This window comes from Rhinolophus sinicus, linkage group LG07 (genome assembly GCF_036562045.2).
Source record: "Rhinolophus sinicus isolate RSC01 linkage group LG07, ASM3656204v1, whole genome shotgun sequence".
Classification (NCBI taxonomy): domain Eukaryota; kingdom Metazoa; phylum Chordata; class Mammalia; order Chiroptera; family Rhinolophidae; genus Rhinolophus; species Rhinolophus sinicus.
Genome location: NC_133757.1, coordinates 28,424,895 through 28,443,998, shown reverse-complemented (window position 1 = coordinate 28,443,998; position 19,104 = coordinate 28,424,895). Strand labels below are relative to the sequence as shown.

Genomic DNA, 19,104 nt, shown 5'->3' with positions numbered 1-19,104 from the left:
AGTGAATGTGATCTTAAAAATTTGTAAGTTAAATTATTGTAAACTCAATCACTTCAAATACAATCGGATTATGCTTCAATAAAAATGTTTATTCAAAAACTTTAAAGCGATAGGAAATCTCACAATTTAACTTTATACTATGTTGAATTATTTTGTCAAGTAGTTTCTTTTGTAGGAAATATCTAAAATATATATTTGTTTTATTTACTATCAATAAAATAAAACACACCTGTACCTTGTATTCAATTTACTTTCTACCAATATTTGATATTTTAATAGTATTTTCTATTATTCTTAGTATATTTTTGTCTGCTGTTTCATTCTACTCTTACAGCAAACCTGTGCTACTATGTTATTAGCCCCATTTTGCATATGAGAAACAGAAGCACAGAACTGAAAGCCACAGACCTGGTGAGGGTCTAAAACTGGGAGTACTTGTCTATCTGCAAGACCCAGTTTTCTCTGTCTCTCTCTGTGTTAATTTTAGTCTCACTCTCTCTCTCTTTGTAACTCATCGATTGTGTGGGAAGTGGCTCCTGATTCTAACATTTTAAGAATTTAAGATCTGTTGCTACCAGACCATTCAGCCACAGATTTGCATTTTTCCCTTTGAGGCAGCAGTTATTGAAAGAGAAAAATAGAAAATACATGTTAGGAATAGATCACATGATCTGAACTAAAAACAATTAATACAGGATAGAAAACCTACCTGATTGGGAAATTAACAATCACAGCTCAACAACTATAAAATATACAAATATTTATTAAGTGCCTGCTCTAGGCAGAGCAGTGTCCTAGTCATCAGGGTTACAAGTATGTAAAAGCCATTCCTTACTCTTGAAAGTTGACTGGTAAGAAAGAAAGAATATGTAGAACAATAACAACAATATATTCTATCATATTCCAAGTGTCTAGTAAATGGCATGAATCTATGGTTCCTAATCTGTAAAATGTGTTATTTCAATGAATGTGAAAATTTAAGTGTGCATCAATGCTGTATAATTCAAATAAAGCAATAAAATACTATGATAGATACATGCGTGAGGGAAGTTGGTCCCCACTCCTCTCCATTACCCCCCCACACACCCTTATTGCCCACTTCTGCTCCCCCTACCCCTCAAAAACAGCTGCTCTGTATAGTAAAGAACCACACTTCAAAGAACCACACTTCAAAGAACCACACTTCAGCCAGACCTGCGTTCAAGTCAGATTTCTGCCAGTTACTAGCTAGGAAATCATGGATAAGTTATTTAATTCTCTGAGTCTTAATTTCCTCATCTATAAAATGGAGAGAATAGCAGTACCTATCTCATTGGGGGTTGCTGAGGTTTAAAATGAAATGATGCAGCTAAAATGCTTAGCACGATGCCTAATTCATAGTAAGTATGTAATAAATGCTACTTGAGGAGAGAATCCAATTATAGATATCCTTTCTTGAGAATAAGTTTAACAATTAACTGCTTCTTGAATATGGCCTAGAAATAGATCCACACATATATTATCCTATGAGTAATGGCATAGGTTTAAGTATGGACTTTTCAATAAATAGTTCTGGGTAAATTGAATAGTATGGTAAAAGAAAAAATCTTGATTCCTACCTCACACCATACACAAAAGCCAATTTCAAAGAAACCATTGGAAAACATCTTCATGTTATTTCTTGATATCTTCCTTAGGGCAGGAAAAATTTTCTTAGGACACACAAAGAGCTAACTATAAAGGAAAAAATAAATAAATTAAGGACTTCTGTTCATTTAAAATTTTTAATTAAAAAGTGAAAAGTTAAGTCACAGAGTGGGAAAATATATTGCAGTATGCATATTCAACAGATTATCAGATTATATAAAAAACTTTAAAAATCATTAAGTAAAAGGCAGAAACCCAACAGAAAAATTAGCCAAAGACTTGAAAGGACAATTCACAAAAACAAGATATCCAAATGGCAAATGCACATCAAACAAAGTGCTCATGTTTACTAGTTATCAGAGAAATGCAAATTATGAAAACAATGCACACTATTACACACCCATCAGAATGGCTAAATGAAAAAGATTTAGTGCTGATGAAACTGTGGCATGATTATAACTCTTACATGCTGCTGATGGGAGTGTAAATTGGTACAATCACCTTGGAAAAGGTGTTCAGTAGTACCTACTAATGCCGAACATATATATCCTGTTTCTCATATATTCTACTTCTCAGTGTATTTTCAAGAGAAAAGTGTACATGTGTTCCTCAAAAGGCCTGGTCTACAAATCACTAGTTGTAAATAACAGCAATGTTTATAAATAAAAAACTGGACGCAACCCCAATGTCCATCAGCATTAGAATAGTTAAATAAATTTGTGCTTTATTCATACAATGAAATACTATACAGCAATAAAACGAACAAACGACAAGTATATGCAGCAGCCTGGATGAATCTCATAAATATAATGCTGAGTCAAAGAAGCACCGTATTTGCAAAAAGACATTTACATCAAGGACAAAAACAAAAGTAATCAATCTGTTATAAGTCAGGACAGTGGTTTCCCTTGGGGGTGAAAGGGAGGTGACTGGAAGTGGGCACAAGGCACAGGTGGGCATAAGTGGTGGTTGGGGGCTGCCTCTAGGAAATGGGAATGTCCTGTTTCTTAATCCTGGCGTTCATTACGTGAGTGGTTCATTTATACCTATGGTTTGTGCCTTTTGGTGTATGTATGTTATACTTCAATAGAAAGTTTACATTTTAAAATTTAACTCTTCCTAGAGGTTTTAAAACATTGACTCCAATTGGTAAATGGAAGTGTTGGCGATTAAAGCAATTTCAGGCATAACAGAATAAGTCGGGGAGTGAATAGGTGGGATTTACCGGGGTCTCAGAAATTATGCCACACAAATGCTTACATAGCCAAAGACAGATTTCCTGGAGGCACTGAGATGGAAGCAGACAGGGAGCTCTGTGAGTGTCACGTAGGACTCTAGTCAGCACTCAAAGGACTGAATGCACCCAGGCCTTGAACCCTTGGCAAGGTCAGCTTGTACTTCTGTGCATTTATACGCCAGGATCTGTCAGAAGGCAGCTGCACAACCTCCTTAGTAAAGCTCGGTCCATGAATAGAGACACAGGCTAACAGCTATCTTTTACAAGCCGGTCAAAGGTCAGTCACTTGCTTGTGTAAGAGCCTGGAGGAGGCTGCCAGAGAGTGAATACTGTGGTCGGATGAACACTTGGAAGCAAAGTGGAAAGACAGCAATATAACAATTAGCCAAATGAATTGTCATTTTCAGGCCTGCTCCCAGGAGGCGAGCATAGAGACAGGATGTCTAGAAAATCCCTCTCAGAGGCAGTCGTGGGTAAGCAGCCTTGTGATTAAGAGAAAGGGAGACACTTACCGGGTCAGATGAGATGAGAAGCAGAGACCAGGAACACTAAATATCACCGGAAAACTGATGCACTTATATTTTGTCATATTATATCTGTGGGTATAAAGATTTCATGCCTACTCAGGAATGTGCAAAGTAGAGAGACTCGCAAGAATAATGAAGGTTGTTAAGTGCTGTAGCTCTGGATCCTTCCTCAAGGACTAGCGAGGCCTGGGCCTATAATCACAGAAACGATACAATTCCCGCCCACCCCCATCAAGATTCAAGCTCTAGGTGGGTCACAGACACAGAAACAGGTCATTACAGTCTGGTGCTATGGGCAGTGATAGAAATAGTCCCTGAAGGCTATGGAATCACCAGGGAGAGTCCCTTAGCCCTGAGAGAAGGAAGACAGGAAATGCTTGGGAGACAGAGGACTTCATGTTCGTGTTCAAAATGCTTAAACCACAAGTTTAACTCTGTGCTACAAATTACACCGACTCTGCCTCAGAAGGAAAGGGAGGTATATCCTCCCAGGCCCGCCATGTTCACCTCTCTCTTATAAGGTGTAGGCAAGTACCAAGTAGCAGCTGACCATATCACATGATTTTATAATTTATGAACACAAGTTGATCATGTAGAGAGAGTGCTGGTTTAGTCAAGTGAAATGCTCAGTGAAGTGGGCCTACCATATATCTAAGGATATAGTCATCGTTATTATGTGGTCAGGCAGTTAGACATAAATAGTAAGCAATTTTCCTAAATGATGCCTTAATTAACATAGTCCCTGGAAGTAAAACTCTTTGACTAGTTGTCCTGGTACTGAAGGTGATAATAGGTGGTAGGATAAAGAAATACATAAACATACCAATAACATAAATGACTGGATTCAGAGGAACAGTGGTAAACAGGAGATGGAGAGCTCATGCCTCTCCTTACTTTGACTGTATCAAAGCAACAGCACCATGAGTAATACTTGGATCATAAATAGAACTTTTTAAAAAACACACTTTATTGTCAGGAGTTTTGTTACATAGGGTAGGAGGCAGGCATACAACAGAAATGCAGGCCAAAATTGCTAGAGCAATCCATTTTTCCAGAGAAGTTGGAGTTCTGGATTTTTAGATTCACTATTCTGATTTTTTAATATTGGCATCTAATTCAAGTTTAAAAATCAAAGCAAAATACCACTTGGAAGAAAACACTTCTGTGAGCTGAATTCAAGCCCAGAGGATGCAAAAGTCCACAGGAGTCCATTGGCCTCCGGGCTGCGCTTTGGAGGTGGTGGTTTGGAAGCAAAGGTTATGAGGCTGGCTTGGATGTATCTCTTGGGGATAAGACAGGCTCCTGGAAAATCAGGCATGAAGATTCCTTCAAGAGAAGAATCAAAGCCTTAAATAAACACTCAAGAAAGATGTCTTGGGGGGCGTCGTTGCCTGGGCTGAAGCAAGAAGTGGTCTATAAGCTCCTGGGCAGAAATACCTATACTGTCTGAGAAGACCAGGGTGTCACGTAGACTGGAGGTAGGAGTGGGGGGGTACTGACATCCCACAGCACACTGACAATGTTGAATCTTACCTGAGCCCTTTGCTCCTGGAAAATAGTGATGACTCAAGGAATGCCCCTGTTTTTGTGTTCTAGAAAAAGGGCTTACTGCAAAGAACCACTCTTTCCTGTATGACTTACATATGACTCAGATGTCTCGTGTTTAACCTATGACAAAGCTAGACACAGACCCTCCAAATTCCCATTCTTTGCTTCACAAATGATGAGCTGTACTGCTCATCACCCCACTGATGAATTGGAACAACATGCTTGTTAGCCACACTTTGGCTAAGCCTCTTCCTTTTTTCCAAGCCCCTGAACTTTGCCCAACCCCCAAGCCTGAGCCAGCGTACAGTCCCTCCTGCAAACAAACTGGCCTCCGCATAAACTGGCCTCTGATCTACTATCTGATCATGCCACCCTTTCATTTCATTTCCCCACATTTGGTTCTTTCTGGCCTTGTTCATACCTCCGCTCTATAAAAGAAAACCTTCATCTGACCCTTGAGACACTTGCAGGTTTTCCCTGTTGCAATACTCCCTTTCCCTCTTGCAATAATCTTTTTGAATAAAATTTCTCCTAAGTCCGGATTTGTTTTTCAGTTGACAATGTCTTTCTGCATCCTATACTATTTAGCACAATTTCTGACAGGACAGTGTGTTGTTGAAAATGCTCTCTTTATGACCAGAAGTATTAGTCTATTGGATGCTGCTCTCTCACATGACAAGAATGAAGTAGCAGCCGCAGTGATCCCAAGTCACTGGACAGTGAGTTGCTGGATATCTGGAGTAAGGTCACTGGTCTGCCTTGGCTTCCCCGACACCACACTCAGCTTCCTTTCCTCAGTGTCTACTCCTTCTCGGGCTCCGGGTGTTCTGCAGAGCTGGGTTGGCGTGGCCTTGTCTGCCTACACTCTCAGCCATTCCCAGGGCTCAGAGGGTCATCTGGATGCTGATGTGTCCCAGCTTATATCCTTTTAGTGGCTGAATAATATTCATTATATATATATGACATTTGCTTATCCCTTCATTTATTGACAGACACTTGGGTTGTTTCTACCTTTTGGCTGTTGTGAATAATGATGCTATGAACATGGGTGTACAAGTATCTATTGGAGTCCCTGCTTTCAATTCTTTTGATACGTACCTAGGAGGATAATTGCTGGGTCATATGGCAATTCTATGTTTAATCTTTTGAGAAACCACCAAATTGTTTTCCACAGCAGCCACCATTTTACATTCCTACCTTTTCTACATTCTCACCAACACTTGTTATTTTCTATTCTTTGGGTTTTTAAAAAATTATGGCCATTTTAGTAGGTGTGAAGTAGTATCTCATTGTCGCTTTGATTTGATTTCCCTAATAACTAGTGATATAGTGCATCTTTTCCTGTGCTTATTGACCACTTGTATATCTTCTTTGGAGAACTGTCTATTCAAGTCCTTTGCCTGTTTTTTAATTGAATTCTTTTTTTGTTGTTGAGTTTTAGTTCTTAATAGATTCTAGATATTAATCTCTTACCAGATATATGATTTGCAAATATTTTCTCCCATTTTATACGTTGTTTTTTTTCATTTTCTTGATAGTACTCTTTGATGCACAAAAGTTCTTGATTTTGATTAACAGTCCAATTTAAAAAGGTAATTTTTAAAAGGCTAAAATTGTGGCTCATACAAATATAAAATTAACACATATCAGAGACTTTATTTAACTAATTAATGAGGGAACCAGAGAGAGGTTACCACCAGTTCAAAGGAGAATTTAAAGAATACACACGTATAGGCAATCAGGAAAGCGAAAAGGAATTTACAAGTATGTTCAAAACTGGTTAATAGCCACAGGGTAATAGTCAACTGTACCTCCACCAGACAAAATTCACTTGCATCTCTATTGACAAGAATCATTTGTGTTGCTATCAGTTTTATATAACTTTAAAAGTTGCAAAATAGCTCAAAGACGCTGAAAGTTTTGATAACTCAATAGGGTGTTAGACAGGACACCTAGTCATCTTTTTTGCCTATTTCAAAGTCTTCTGTAACTTTTTCGGATGCCATCCAAGGGCACTCCCTTACCCCGTCTCAGCAGCGAGGTGAACCAGCTGTTTTCCAACTGCCTCAAGGCTTTCTGCACTGGGATAGCACATTGCGTGCCAGGTGATGCAAGGGCAGCCGCTTAGTCATTCCTGCTACAAATACTTAGCATCTATAGGAGCAGGCATTGTGCTGTGCGCACAGTGGGGATCGATGCAGACTGTTCTCTGTCCTCTTGAGTCTTGCTGTCTACATGGGGATAGGAAGAACAAGGAAATAAATACAATAATCACAAACTGCGATCAATGCAATGAAGGAAAACAACTGCCAACACAGAGAGTCACCAAGAAAAGCCTACGTAGTAGGGTGGTCAGAACCCACTGCTCGGGAGAGGACATTTAAGCTGAGACTTGAAAGATGAAGAGGAGCCAGCCATTCTGAGTGGGGGGTGGGGGGTGGGGTGGCAGGAAGCCAGCGAGCGGCCAACTCCACAGTCTGTCCTCACCCTGTCGCTTCTGGGGACAGGTCTGCAGCAGCTGCAGTTATTGCTTATCCCTGCCTGGGGTGTGCAGGAGACAAGTACGTCCAAGTCCTGCCCTCCCAGTAGTGTTGCTGGCTGCTTTTGAGTCTAAGCTTCACAAAATTTCAAGAGAAAGAGAAGGGCCCCTCCCACACCTGCTCGCCCTCCTTCCTCTTGGGTCCCCGTTTCTCTCTAAATTCCCCCATCTGCTAAGTGAAGCCTGAAATGTCTTCAACATGTGAACATTAGTTGAAACCACAAAGAGATAAAAGGCTTTAAAAATGCAAATGAGTGGGAGAATTAACACATTACTGTGACTGTGTAAAATGATCAGCTCTTTTCCTGAACTGATTTGACTAGAGAGCTGCAACACACAGGGATCCTATAAGCAAGAGGAAGGACCAAGGGTGTTGTGGTCCATGGGGTACCAGGATCAATGTCACGTGCCTCACAGTTTTGTCCAGGGCCTGGGCTGTAGTTCATCACTGTTCCAAAATCATTTCATGCTGCTCTGTGACTCTCAGCAGGAAGTTGGCACCGGAAGGGCAAGGTTGGGAACCATCTGCCCAAATTGGAGTGCTGCAAGTAGATGGGCTCCTGGGGAAAGATAGCAGAGAGGAGAAGATGAAGGGCGGTGTCTAGGGGCATTGATATGGGCAGGAGAGGGGGAAGGAGAACAACAGACCCAGAGAGCTGACAGAACCAGAAAAAAAATGTTGTAGCATAGCAACTGAGGGAAATGTTAAAAGAAAGGAAGTGGCCAATTATGTCAATACAAAGGGACTGTTTCTCAAAATGTGTGAATCAGAATTACTCAGAGGGATTGTTGAGAATTCAGATTCCTAGGCCTCAGCCACACCTGGTTTGGAACCTCTGACACTCAGGCCAGGAATTGGTATTTTAATAGGTGCTCAGGGAGTCTGACACGTGTTCTAGAATAATGTTTAAATACGTGATACGTGGAATCAGAGCCAGATTTTGGTTCCTTCATTTGAGCTGTTGGGCAAATTATTAAACCTCTCTGAGCCTAGTTTTTTTTTTAACCTGTAAAATAATACCTACTACATAGGATTGATATAAGGATAACCTTCACGTGAGATCATATTTATATATATTTAAACTCTGTTTGTAGTGCTTAGCACAATGCTTGGAACACAGTTGAAAGTCAATGACTGTTAACTGATATTGGAACATAATAAAAAAGGCTATGGAATTTGAGAAGAAAGGAGTAATTCTAAACTTTCCAGATCGCTTCAGTAGAGCAGCTTGGGAAATTTCTGGGAATTAAAAAGGAAATGCATGGTTAGGAAGTAGAAGCTGCAAGGGAGGGTCACAAGTTCAAGGTCAGAAAAATTTGCAGCGGGAGGAAAGACATATGGGTTGGTAGAACTGGGCAATGTTGGTAAGAGAAAGGTTATTAATTTAGCAGTGATGGGAGGACGCTTTAAGGACAGAGGAAGGGGTTTCGATGGCACAGATATTGAAGCAGTAGCAAAAACAGTTAAGCGTAGGAGCTCGGTCCCAGAGAAGATGGGAAGGAGGTCTAGAGGGACAGGTCGTGGGGTGGGTACAAGTTAGAGGAGCTAATCCATTTCCTCTGACATCAGCGAAAAGAATGAGAGCAAGTCTTCACCAAGCGTGAACCCTTGTCCAGCAGCATGGGTAAACCAGGAACTTGTTAGAAACGCACATTTACAGCTTCTGGGGCTCAGCGATCTGTATTGTAACAAGCCTGCAGGTGATTCCAGTGCACCTGCCGTCGGAGAATCACGGAATTCAGGACGAGTTGAAGAGGCAGGGATTTTTGAGACAAAGTTATGTAGTGCTCTGGGCAGGGCCTGCTGCTCAGTGTGAGGGCCATGGGGATGAACTGGAGGCTGGAGTAGCAGAGAGGGAGGTCTGAGACAACTGTTGTAGGTAGGTGCTAGAGTCAGCTAGAGATACATGCCAGGATTGCTGAACTACACGATGCCATAAGAAAGTTTGTCTTACTGTAACAGCACATCTGAGTGAATGAGGGAAATAATGCAAAATATTCAAAAAGCTATATGTATTGAGATATTTATAACACTGAAATACCAAACACTCAATTATGCAACATTAGGGAAAGAGTCAATAGAGTCCCAAGGTATTCAGTAACACCTTGTGAAGACTGTGAAACAATGGAAGAAAACACCTGTGATGCAATGCTGAATGAAAAAAGAAAAAAAAAGCCTACAATAATGTACATATGTATACTGTAAATTTACTGAAAATAGAGCACTCTTGGAGGTTATGATGGGAATTTTAAAATAGACAGGTAGATTGCCAAAGGCCACTGGGACCAAGGACATGCCTACTGAGCTTCTCACCATGAACGGAGTGGCCATTGTTAGGTGTAGTTAGTCAATGAAGACTTCTGGATAAGAAGGGCTTTCAATCTGAGAGTTGAAGCTGTTGGGTGGTATAGGGGACCAGGAGCTGCTTTCCAGCAGGCTCAATGGCTCAGAGCCACAGCGTAGAAGATAAAAGCATTTAGGTTTGTTCAGAGCCCTTGAGGCCACTGACTTGTCTAGGCCAGAGGAATGCTATGGAGAATAACAAGAGATGACCTTGCAAAGCTAGGGGGATGACATTTTAAAAACTAAAACTTTGGACCCAAGGCCTGCCAAGTTTATAGATGGTATTGTAAGCGTGTGCCGGCATATTTGAATCTGAGCAGTCCTGAGAAATGTGAAACCAGGGCTGTCACATTGGATCAGCAAAATAACTTCATCCAGGAAAACATTTACAGTTGGAGAACTCAGTCCCCAGGTATTTTATAGATAAGGAAAATGAAGGCAAGGGAAGTTAAACAACTTACCCAAAGTCACACAGCTTTAAAGCTGCAAAGGCCAAGGTTAAAGCTGGATTTCCACCTTTTTTCAAATTTCATTTTTTTGTTTTTATTGGGGAATACTGGGGGACAGTGTTTCTCCAGGGCCCATCGTCTCCAAGTTGCTGTCCTTCAATCTAGTTGTGGAGGGCGCAGCTCACCTCCAAGTCCAGTTGCTATGTTCAATCTTTAGTTGCAGGGGGCACAGCCCACCATTCCATGTGGGAATTGAACTGGCAACCTTGTTGAGAGCTCGGGCTCTAACCAACTGAGCCATCCGGCCACCCCTATATTTCCACGTTTTAATGCTATGCTTCCTGGATGAAAGACCCAGAATCCTGGGCTTAAGAATTGAGATGAGGTGTGACAGGTAACAGGGCCTCGTGCTAGATCACTGCCTAGGGAAGCAACATGGTGAGTGGAGTGTTTGAGGAAGGATAGTGATGTGTGAACTGGAAAGGCAGAGTCTGCAGGGAGGGGATCACAGGGGACCAGCTGCAACCTGCGGCCATGTGGTTAATTAGGGCCTGGACCAGATTGCTGGCTGTGAAATCAGACAGGAAAGAACCATGGAGAGATATGGCATTCCTCACTCTCACTCCACACTTTCTCCAATTTCCTTCTGTCTGTTCCTTAGAACTCACTGCATTTACCTTCAAGGCTTATTTGTGGATACAACTCAACACAAATTTTAGCCAGCTTGTAGATCTTTTAGATATTTTTCTCACTAGGTCATGTTCTCTATTTTTCAGAGCCAGTGTTATACCCACTGGAATCAGACCCACTATAAACCGTGAGTAGCTCTCAACTTAATGCTTTCTACAAATGATGCGCCTTTAAACAGGAAGCTGAGAAACAGGGGTCCTAGAGTGTGTCACCCAAATGTCACTCTTTCTTTCCACTTCTGGCACCTCTGATACTCCCTCAAGCCTCCTGTTGCCTTTTCTCCTATAGGACAGCCACTGGATTCATTCAGCACAAGATGGGATGCATCTCATTCAGATCATTAGGACTGAAAGGAACCTTGAGTGTCACCCAGGCTAAGCCCTCTGAGACCCAGGAACACAAGTGGCTGAAGGTGAAAACAAGACCAGAACCCAGCTTTCCTAATGCCCTCTCTGACCTACAACCTTTCTCTCTTTCCCCCTCCTTGAAATAAAACCTGAGCTAAAGTTCCAAAATGAAAAATTTTAAAAACTATATATAATTTTTATATAAATTTATATATATGCAGATTAGAGTCTAAAGGAGCTAAAGGTACGGTAAATGCATAGAAATGGAAATATCGCCTTATGCACATGAACTGAATAGCATCCTCTAAGTTGCATTACTTTAAGAAGGGGGGAATGAGGAACTTTTTCCTTTATGTTAGATCTGCTTTTCTTTAGCGTATCACTGTTCCTTCCCTCAGAACCGCACTATATTATTCTTTATACTTGTCTCACTTTCCTTTCCAGACTAAATGTACTGAAAGGCAAAGACCTTATCTTCGCATGCCTCATGCTTCTTTGTATTGTTTTTGGCACATTGTTCTTCATAAGGTTTTGGCACAGTGTTTATTCTTCATAAGTATTTGCAGAATGACAGTGCATAAAATAACTAGCATTCGAAATTTTTTGCAACTTTTCCCTTCACCACTTATAGGAGAAAAGTCAAATAGCAACATGAATGTACCACATCCACTGGAGACCTTAACAACCTGCACTTTAAAAGAAATCACCTCAGGAAGCTGTGGACTCAGGCCTACTACTCTGAAACCCAAGTCACACAGATGAGTCTGAACAGCGGAATTAAGTCTTTTGAAACAAGTTAAAAATTCGACCCACAGTAATTTTGGCAGAATCAAAAGGTCAGGTTGCACGTAAGCCAATTTCCCTTTCTATAATCAATGAGTTGTTTTGAGGCAAAAAAAAAAAAAAAAAAAAAAAATCGTCAGGATTGGATTTAATGACAACATTTGTAAGAGAAGTGCCTGCTTGCTTTCCTGAAAAAATGAAGGGCAGAGAGAGCAGTTTCCTAGACTCTTCTCAGATGCTTCAGCTAAAAAGTTAAATGAGCACCAGTGCCAATAATTGAAAATGAGGAGAAAAATTATGCCCAACTCTTGGCACCCGCTGCAGCAATTAAGTAAGTAAACACCTGCTTTCTGCTTCATCTGCCATCAGCTCCTCCCAGCTTCCTTTAGGCTGGTTTCTGCTTTTTTTTTTGGAGAATAAATGCACCTCATTGCACAAACACACAAACTTGCTCTTTCTGTTTCTTTTCGTCCCTCCCTTCCTTCCTTCCCTTCCCTTTGGCTAGCAATAATTGGGGCAAACTGAGTGGCAGGGAGATCCAGACAAGAACAGGGTAGTAAAGGCACTTACGTCTCTAAAATCGAGCGTTGTAGAGAATGTTGGGGGCAGATGTAACCATAGCACTCAGCTCTGGGATGACAGTACTCATGTATATACGCTGCTTGTCCTAAGCAGCAGATTACACCATCCCTGGGAGACCCTGAAAATAAAGATGTGGATTAGATTTCTGGAAGCAAGATTTCTATTGGCTTCATTAGCTATGTAATAAACCTTAGCTATGTAATAAAAGCGAGTTTTCTCCAGAGATTTAGGCTCGAGGAAAGACATCACCAAATAGTTCTAGGCTGGGATATCAGCGCAGGACTAGCGTGAGCATCAAATGAAATGTGAAACAGGTGACAGTGAGTTGAAAAGTTGAAAGGATTATGCAAATAGGAGGCGGGTATTAATGTTTAAAGAGTTCATCGAAATCCATCCAATAGAAACCAGACAGTAAGCACATCCACTGGAAATGAATTAGCATTTTGCGATGCCCTGAGCTACCATTGCCTCTTCCCGTTTTATCTTGTCTGTAAAAGCTGGCTAATGACGCCTACATCAGAGGCGCCTGAGAGGCTGAAAGGAGACTAAATGAGATAATGTGTGTGAAGCACCTTGCTCCATGCCTCATACATAAAAGACCCTTAATAAATATGAATTTATTTCGAGGGGAAAATCAAGCACATTCTCCTGAGAAGTCTTCCTACTCACAGCCCATCAAAGATACTTCACATTAAATCACACATTTCAAAAGAGAAAAATTGAAAGGTCACCCTTACTGGTACATAAACAGCGAAGCTGACTTTTTCTCACGTGGAGAAAATGGAAGTGAAACAAAGACATCCGTCGTTCAGTTCGTACAGGTCAGAGTAGCAATTCCTCTCTTCCCCTACTAATTTCTACTACTTCTGTTCTTTGGGAATATGAAAGCTGCTTTTGAATTCCCTTTAACACAGCCAGACGACACTGGCAAAAGATTGTAAGACTAGAGCAAGAACTTTTGGCTATAAACAAGAAGTTCCTTGGGGGTAGTGACCGCTTGTCCCTGAGAACTTATCCCAGTTCTACCACTTACTTGCTATGTACTATCAGGCAAGTTACTTTTCCCATCCAAAACTGTTTCATCTGTAAAAGAAAGGTGATGAGTTGTTATGGCAGAGATTATGTGTTCACAAAATCCTGCTTCCTCTTCTATCTGGCCACATACTTCGTGGACATTTCCCAGATTCCCTTGCAATTAGGTAGAGCCATGTGACTGAGCTCTGGCCAATGGGATGTTGGCAGAAAGTGATGCATGCCAGGCTTAGACCTTAAGAAACCTCCCATGGGATCCTCCCTATATGCACTGTCTTCCTCTCATCTCATCTGCTGGTGGGATGCAGAGTCCAGTGGAGGGCTCCAAGGTCCTGGGGAGAGTGGGGCCATGAGTAAGCAATCAGCCTTTACCATATTAAGTCACTGAGAAGTGGGGACTGTTTGTTATGGCAGTTAGCCTACCCTGACTAACACAGCAATGGTGAGGATCAAACAAGAGAATCTATTTATAAGCACAGTGTCAAGAACAGTAGTAAATGTTTAGTAAATTATAGCTATTTATTATTATGTGGTATCTGCCCTGCTTTAGTGTAATACATACGAGTTTTCCTTCCCATTTTCACAATGCTATTTCTTTCCTTTGATCCAGTGACCACAGCATCTCTGGATATCTGGCCCTGCTTTGTCTTTAAGCCCGATCACAATGTAAATATGATGCTTTTCTCTGGATCTTGCTTTACTAATAGCATTTTCTTGCAAAACATGGGACAGGGGATATGTCTATTGACATAATAGTGGATCTGAAATGAGTCAGAAGCATGAGGTCGTCCAACTGGCACTGTTCATCACAGCTCCATTTTTGCTTTCGCGACTTTTCCATATGAAGGCTACACGGCTGAGAGTTAAATTCGTTTGAGAACTGACTGGGATGAGCAGTGCAATCTGCTCCACAGCAGACAACGTTTTGTAAAAACTATTCCTGCCGAATTTTCATGAAACTTTGAAATTTTAATTAGAAACTGGAGAACCAGATGGGTGGCAAAAGGAGTTTAAGGCAATGAGGGAGCAAGTGCTCATACACTAAGGTTAAAACCAATAGCCATGTGACTAGGTGTGATTTGAGGAGTTCTAGAGGCTTCCCCGGGGGCCCCCAATACCTCCTTCATTGCATGTCGGCTATGCCTGTTGTTCATAACAACCCTTCACAATTACATGTCACTTTACATAACATGCCTTCATGTTCCCAATTCACCGACAAGGTAGGGTTATGAGCACGGACATCAAAGCTCCACACACATCAAGTGATCCGCACGAGATCACACAGCTGGTAAGAGGCAGAGACAGGACTCTCCTCATGTGTGTGTCCTGACTTCAGGGCTCTTTTCACTATGCCCCCAACTACCTCTGCCATTATTAAAGCTTCAGTTCTTCGGGTTAAATGCATCTCCTAAGTAACTGATCATTGAAATAAAATCTTACCTGAATCTGAGTGTGTAAGTGTTGTTCTGGCTGAACTGTGTTTAGGCGGTAGACAGGCAAGGAGAGGGGATGTGTGGGGAAGTAGATGCAAAGCCCTAGAAATACAGTCTAAAAGCCACTAGGTTAAAGGGTCCAACCCCCTTTCAATGCAAATGGCCTTGGAAGAACATCTTGCTGTCATTCACACCTTGTGTCCTAGCAGATCATTTCCTGCCCTCTGAGACCCTGGTTAAAAGGCTCTGTCTGTACATGGCAAGGTAGGAAGGAAAGAAGGAGTAGGCTAAAGGATAAAAAACAACTTTGCAATTTACTTTATGTTTGCTCTGCCTGTAGAAGGAATCAAATTCTTCTGAAGCTAATAAATCATTTTGATTCCTGAGCATTGGTGTTTTGATGGTACTAATACAGAAACAAAGAAGATCTAGAAATTAAAAAAGCAAATCCCAATCCAATAAGGCTTTATATCACCTTAAAGTATGATCTTTATATTCTAGGAATAATAGAATTTCTTGTACTTGTCACAGTATTCTTTTCAAAAAGTCAAAACCACAAATACTCGAAATGTGTTTATTCTATATTTGTATGAACACATGTCAAGAGAATTTATTCGACTCATTAGTGAAGGATGGTAAAGCTGGTCCCAGAGAATTAGAGGAACTAGAATCATATAAGCACTGGAGAAAGAATGTTGGAAGAACATGGTTGGATTAGATACAAAATTGCCTAATGTACTACAGGCAATAGAACCATAATTTGAGGATTATGTATTCTACTTTTTAGAATTCATTTATATCATTACTGGGCACAAGTGTACAAGGACAGAGTTAACTTTGGAATGGGCCTTTGATCAATAGTAAGCAGAAACTCAAGCAAAGGTCCATTCCTCAGCTCATTATTTAATCCTTGGGCAGGTCTATAAAGAATCTAACACTGAGAGGACATGTTAACCTCCCTTTATCTTCTTTCTAAGTTTTGAGTCCCAGTGGCTCGAATTGGGCTCAGATAGGTCAAACTTTTTCCAAGCTCCCCAAATTCCTGGCAGATGCAAGATGCAAGAGGAGCGGGTATAGGCCCGTGACTGGGATTGGTGGAAGAACAGCCTGGATGGATCCTGATAAGTTGGGAGAGACCATCTGAGGAGCTTCACTCATGCCCTCCCTTACTGCTTTATTCAATTCATGTTTACTGAGCACCTCCTGTGGCCAGCATGACCAGGTGATCACAGGATCCCTTTCTTGATTCTCCCTAAAGTTTCCCTTTAACAGTAATAATTTATCCTACCTCCACTTCTGAAAAAACAACAACAAAAACACCCTTACTGAGAAATGATCAGTTAATTGTCTCACTTTCCTGGGTTCAAATCCTAGCTGTGCCATTGACTAGGTTTATGAACTTTATTTCACCTCTCTAGCCTCAGTTTCCTCATCTGAAAAATGGACATATCAATAACACCTACCTCATAGAGTTGTTATGAGAAATAAATGATATAATGGAATATACATATAAAGGTTCTTAGAACAATGCTCAGTACCAAAGCAAGGCCTAGTGAAGGGGATCAGAATATGTCACCCTAAATATGTCACTTTTCTTTAGGATTGTTTTGAGCTGAAAGCAGTTAACTCTCTGCCCTGTCCCCTCCAGTCTAAAAGCAGAGCATGGATTTCCCTTTGTATAGGTAACATAAATTTCCATTTACAAACATGTCTCCCTCTCCAATACCAGAAAAAGAACTTCTCTGGAGACAACTCTTATCACCGGAGAGGACTGTTATCTGTATGACAAACCTTACCAACTTACAACTCTTATTTACCATACATTTCTTAGTCACCATCCCATAACTTACCTACCCCCAGAAGGCCAAAATTCCTTTTCCTCTGTGTAGCCTCTTCACACTTTATCACCCTTTGTTAAGATGATACAAGCATACCTCAGAGACATTGCGCGTTTGGTTTCAGACTACCACAATAAAGCAAGTCATATTTTTTTTGCTGGAGGGGCAGGGTCTGGTCTTCAATTTGTTAAAAATGCAACATCTGTGAAATACAACAAAGCAAAGCACAATAAAACAAGGTATACTTGTATATAAGCCCCAAACTCTAACACCTCCTTGAGTCACATTTCTTTGTGAACTCTTGTGCATAAGTCTGTAACTAAACCTTTTTTGTTTGGCTTGTTAATCGGCCTTTTGCCAGTTTAATTTGCGGGGCCCAGGTACTAAACCTAAGAAAGTAGAGGAGAAAGTTTTTCCTTCTCTACCAAGGCACAAAACCTTTTTTTTCTTATATTATTTTTCTTGTTTGTCATTATTCTCCTTGTTCCCTGGTTTTCCCTAGAAACCTTTTCTCGGGACCCTTGACCATCTTTGTGAGGAAAGGAGTGAGGGTTCCCCCGACCTCTGGGAGCACAGGGACGACAGTGAGACACTCTACTGCTGCAGCCACCTGACCTCTGCAGCAAGGAAGCTGGGGCCCGTGGGGAGGCTGCCAGGATAGATCAAGGCAGTTGGAGCTCTTTGGGTTTAGTTTAAACTTTGCTGACCCCGTAGTCAGGATTCTGTGCTGCTGGTGCTGCTCCACCAGCCTGAACATCCCCTAACACAGCCTTCACCGCGCTTTGTTTCCTCTCGTTTCATTCTCTTCTCCTTTCCTAGACCCAGGGATGCTTGAGAGCAGAAGCTCAATGGGTCTTGCCCTCTACTGAATGTCCAGTGCCCTGCTGTGCCTCACATGGAGGACACATTTAATACACATTTATTGAATGAACGGCAACAGCGATGCTGAGTGTGAAATAAGATTCGTTTGTTCATAGTAAAAAAATCCTGTGTTTACTTAGTTCCAGTCTGAGCAGCATAATTACAGCCAAATGTCGGAAGGTGGACACTTCACTTAAGCAAGGGCTGTATCCATCACAACTCACTTCAACACTGGTCCAGAAGGAAAACAAAAGTGGAAAGTGTTGTTTTCCTGGAAAAACTTTGTCAGCTCAAAACGCTGATTCTTTCATTTGAGAGTCCCTCTGAAATCTGGCTCTACTCTAGGGCAGGAACCAAAGGAAATGCTACTTCTGGGCTGAATTTCTTCAGGGTTCTGTGATTTATCATCAGATTAGAATAGGGGTACCTATTACACAGGCCTGGTGTTGAGGGGTATAGTCTGGGTCAAGAAGGCACCCATTCTAGGGGTGGCCGGATGGCTCAGGTGGTTAGAGTGCAAGCTCTCAACAACAAGACTCCGGGTTCAATTCCCACATGGGATGGTGGGCTGCGCCCCCTGCAACTAAAGATTGAAAACGGCAACTGGACCTGGAGCTGAGCTGCGCCCTCCACAACTAGATTGAAGGACAACGACTTGGAGCTGATGGACCCTGGAGAAATATACTGTTCCCCAACATTCCCCAATAAAATTTTTTTAAAAAATCTAAAAACAAAAAAGAAGAATAGAGTCATTGAATATTTAAAAAGAAAAAAAAAGGCAGCCATTCTAGTCTGTTTTCCCTCCTCCTCAGGCTGGTTTCTTTTCTCATTCTCCCCAGTCCCCCCCCCCCCACCCCAAGTCATTCTGACAGATTCAGGAGGGGCTCTCATAAGGGTACCTTGGATATAATAACAATAGCTTACTATGTGCTAAGCACTCTCTTAGTTGATCTCTTCACCTGAAACCTGTGAGGTAAATACTAATGATCTCCATTCTACAGATGAAGAAAACTAAGGATGAGAAAGTGTAAAACTCTCCCAAGGCCACTCGGCTGGTACATAGCAAAGGCAGGCCTTGAATTGTAATTGCCACACTATATTATATCCTACTGGATTGGGATGCCCTGAGGGTCCCCAGGTATCCCCAGAAAGCCTCTGGAGCCAAGGCTGTGTCAGCCTCAGTTGTTTCCATGCTTCACATGTCATATAAATGAACGATACTGTACAGACATTTTACACAGTACTTGCCTCACATAGAAAAGGCCTCA

General features: G+C 41.4%; 1 long non-coding RNA gene across 2 annotated transcripts in view; it reads right to left on the bottom strand.

The window, feature by feature from the left end:
• Nucleotides 1–1,991: 1,991 nt before the first annotated feature.
• Nucleotides 1,992–19,104, bottom strand: part of LOC141572917 (uncharacterized) — a 30,772-nt gene continuing 13,659 nt past the window's right edge. For both annotated transcript variants that reach the window (XR_012498480.1, XR_012498479.1), the window contains exons 3-4: nucleotides 12,661–12,790; nucleotides 1,992–8,037 (exon numbers count right to left, since the gene is read on the bottom strand). This is a non-coding gene — a long non-coding RNA (uncharacterized LOC141572917). The remainder of the gene's footprint in view (nucleotides 8,038–12,660; nucleotides 12,791–19,104) is intronic.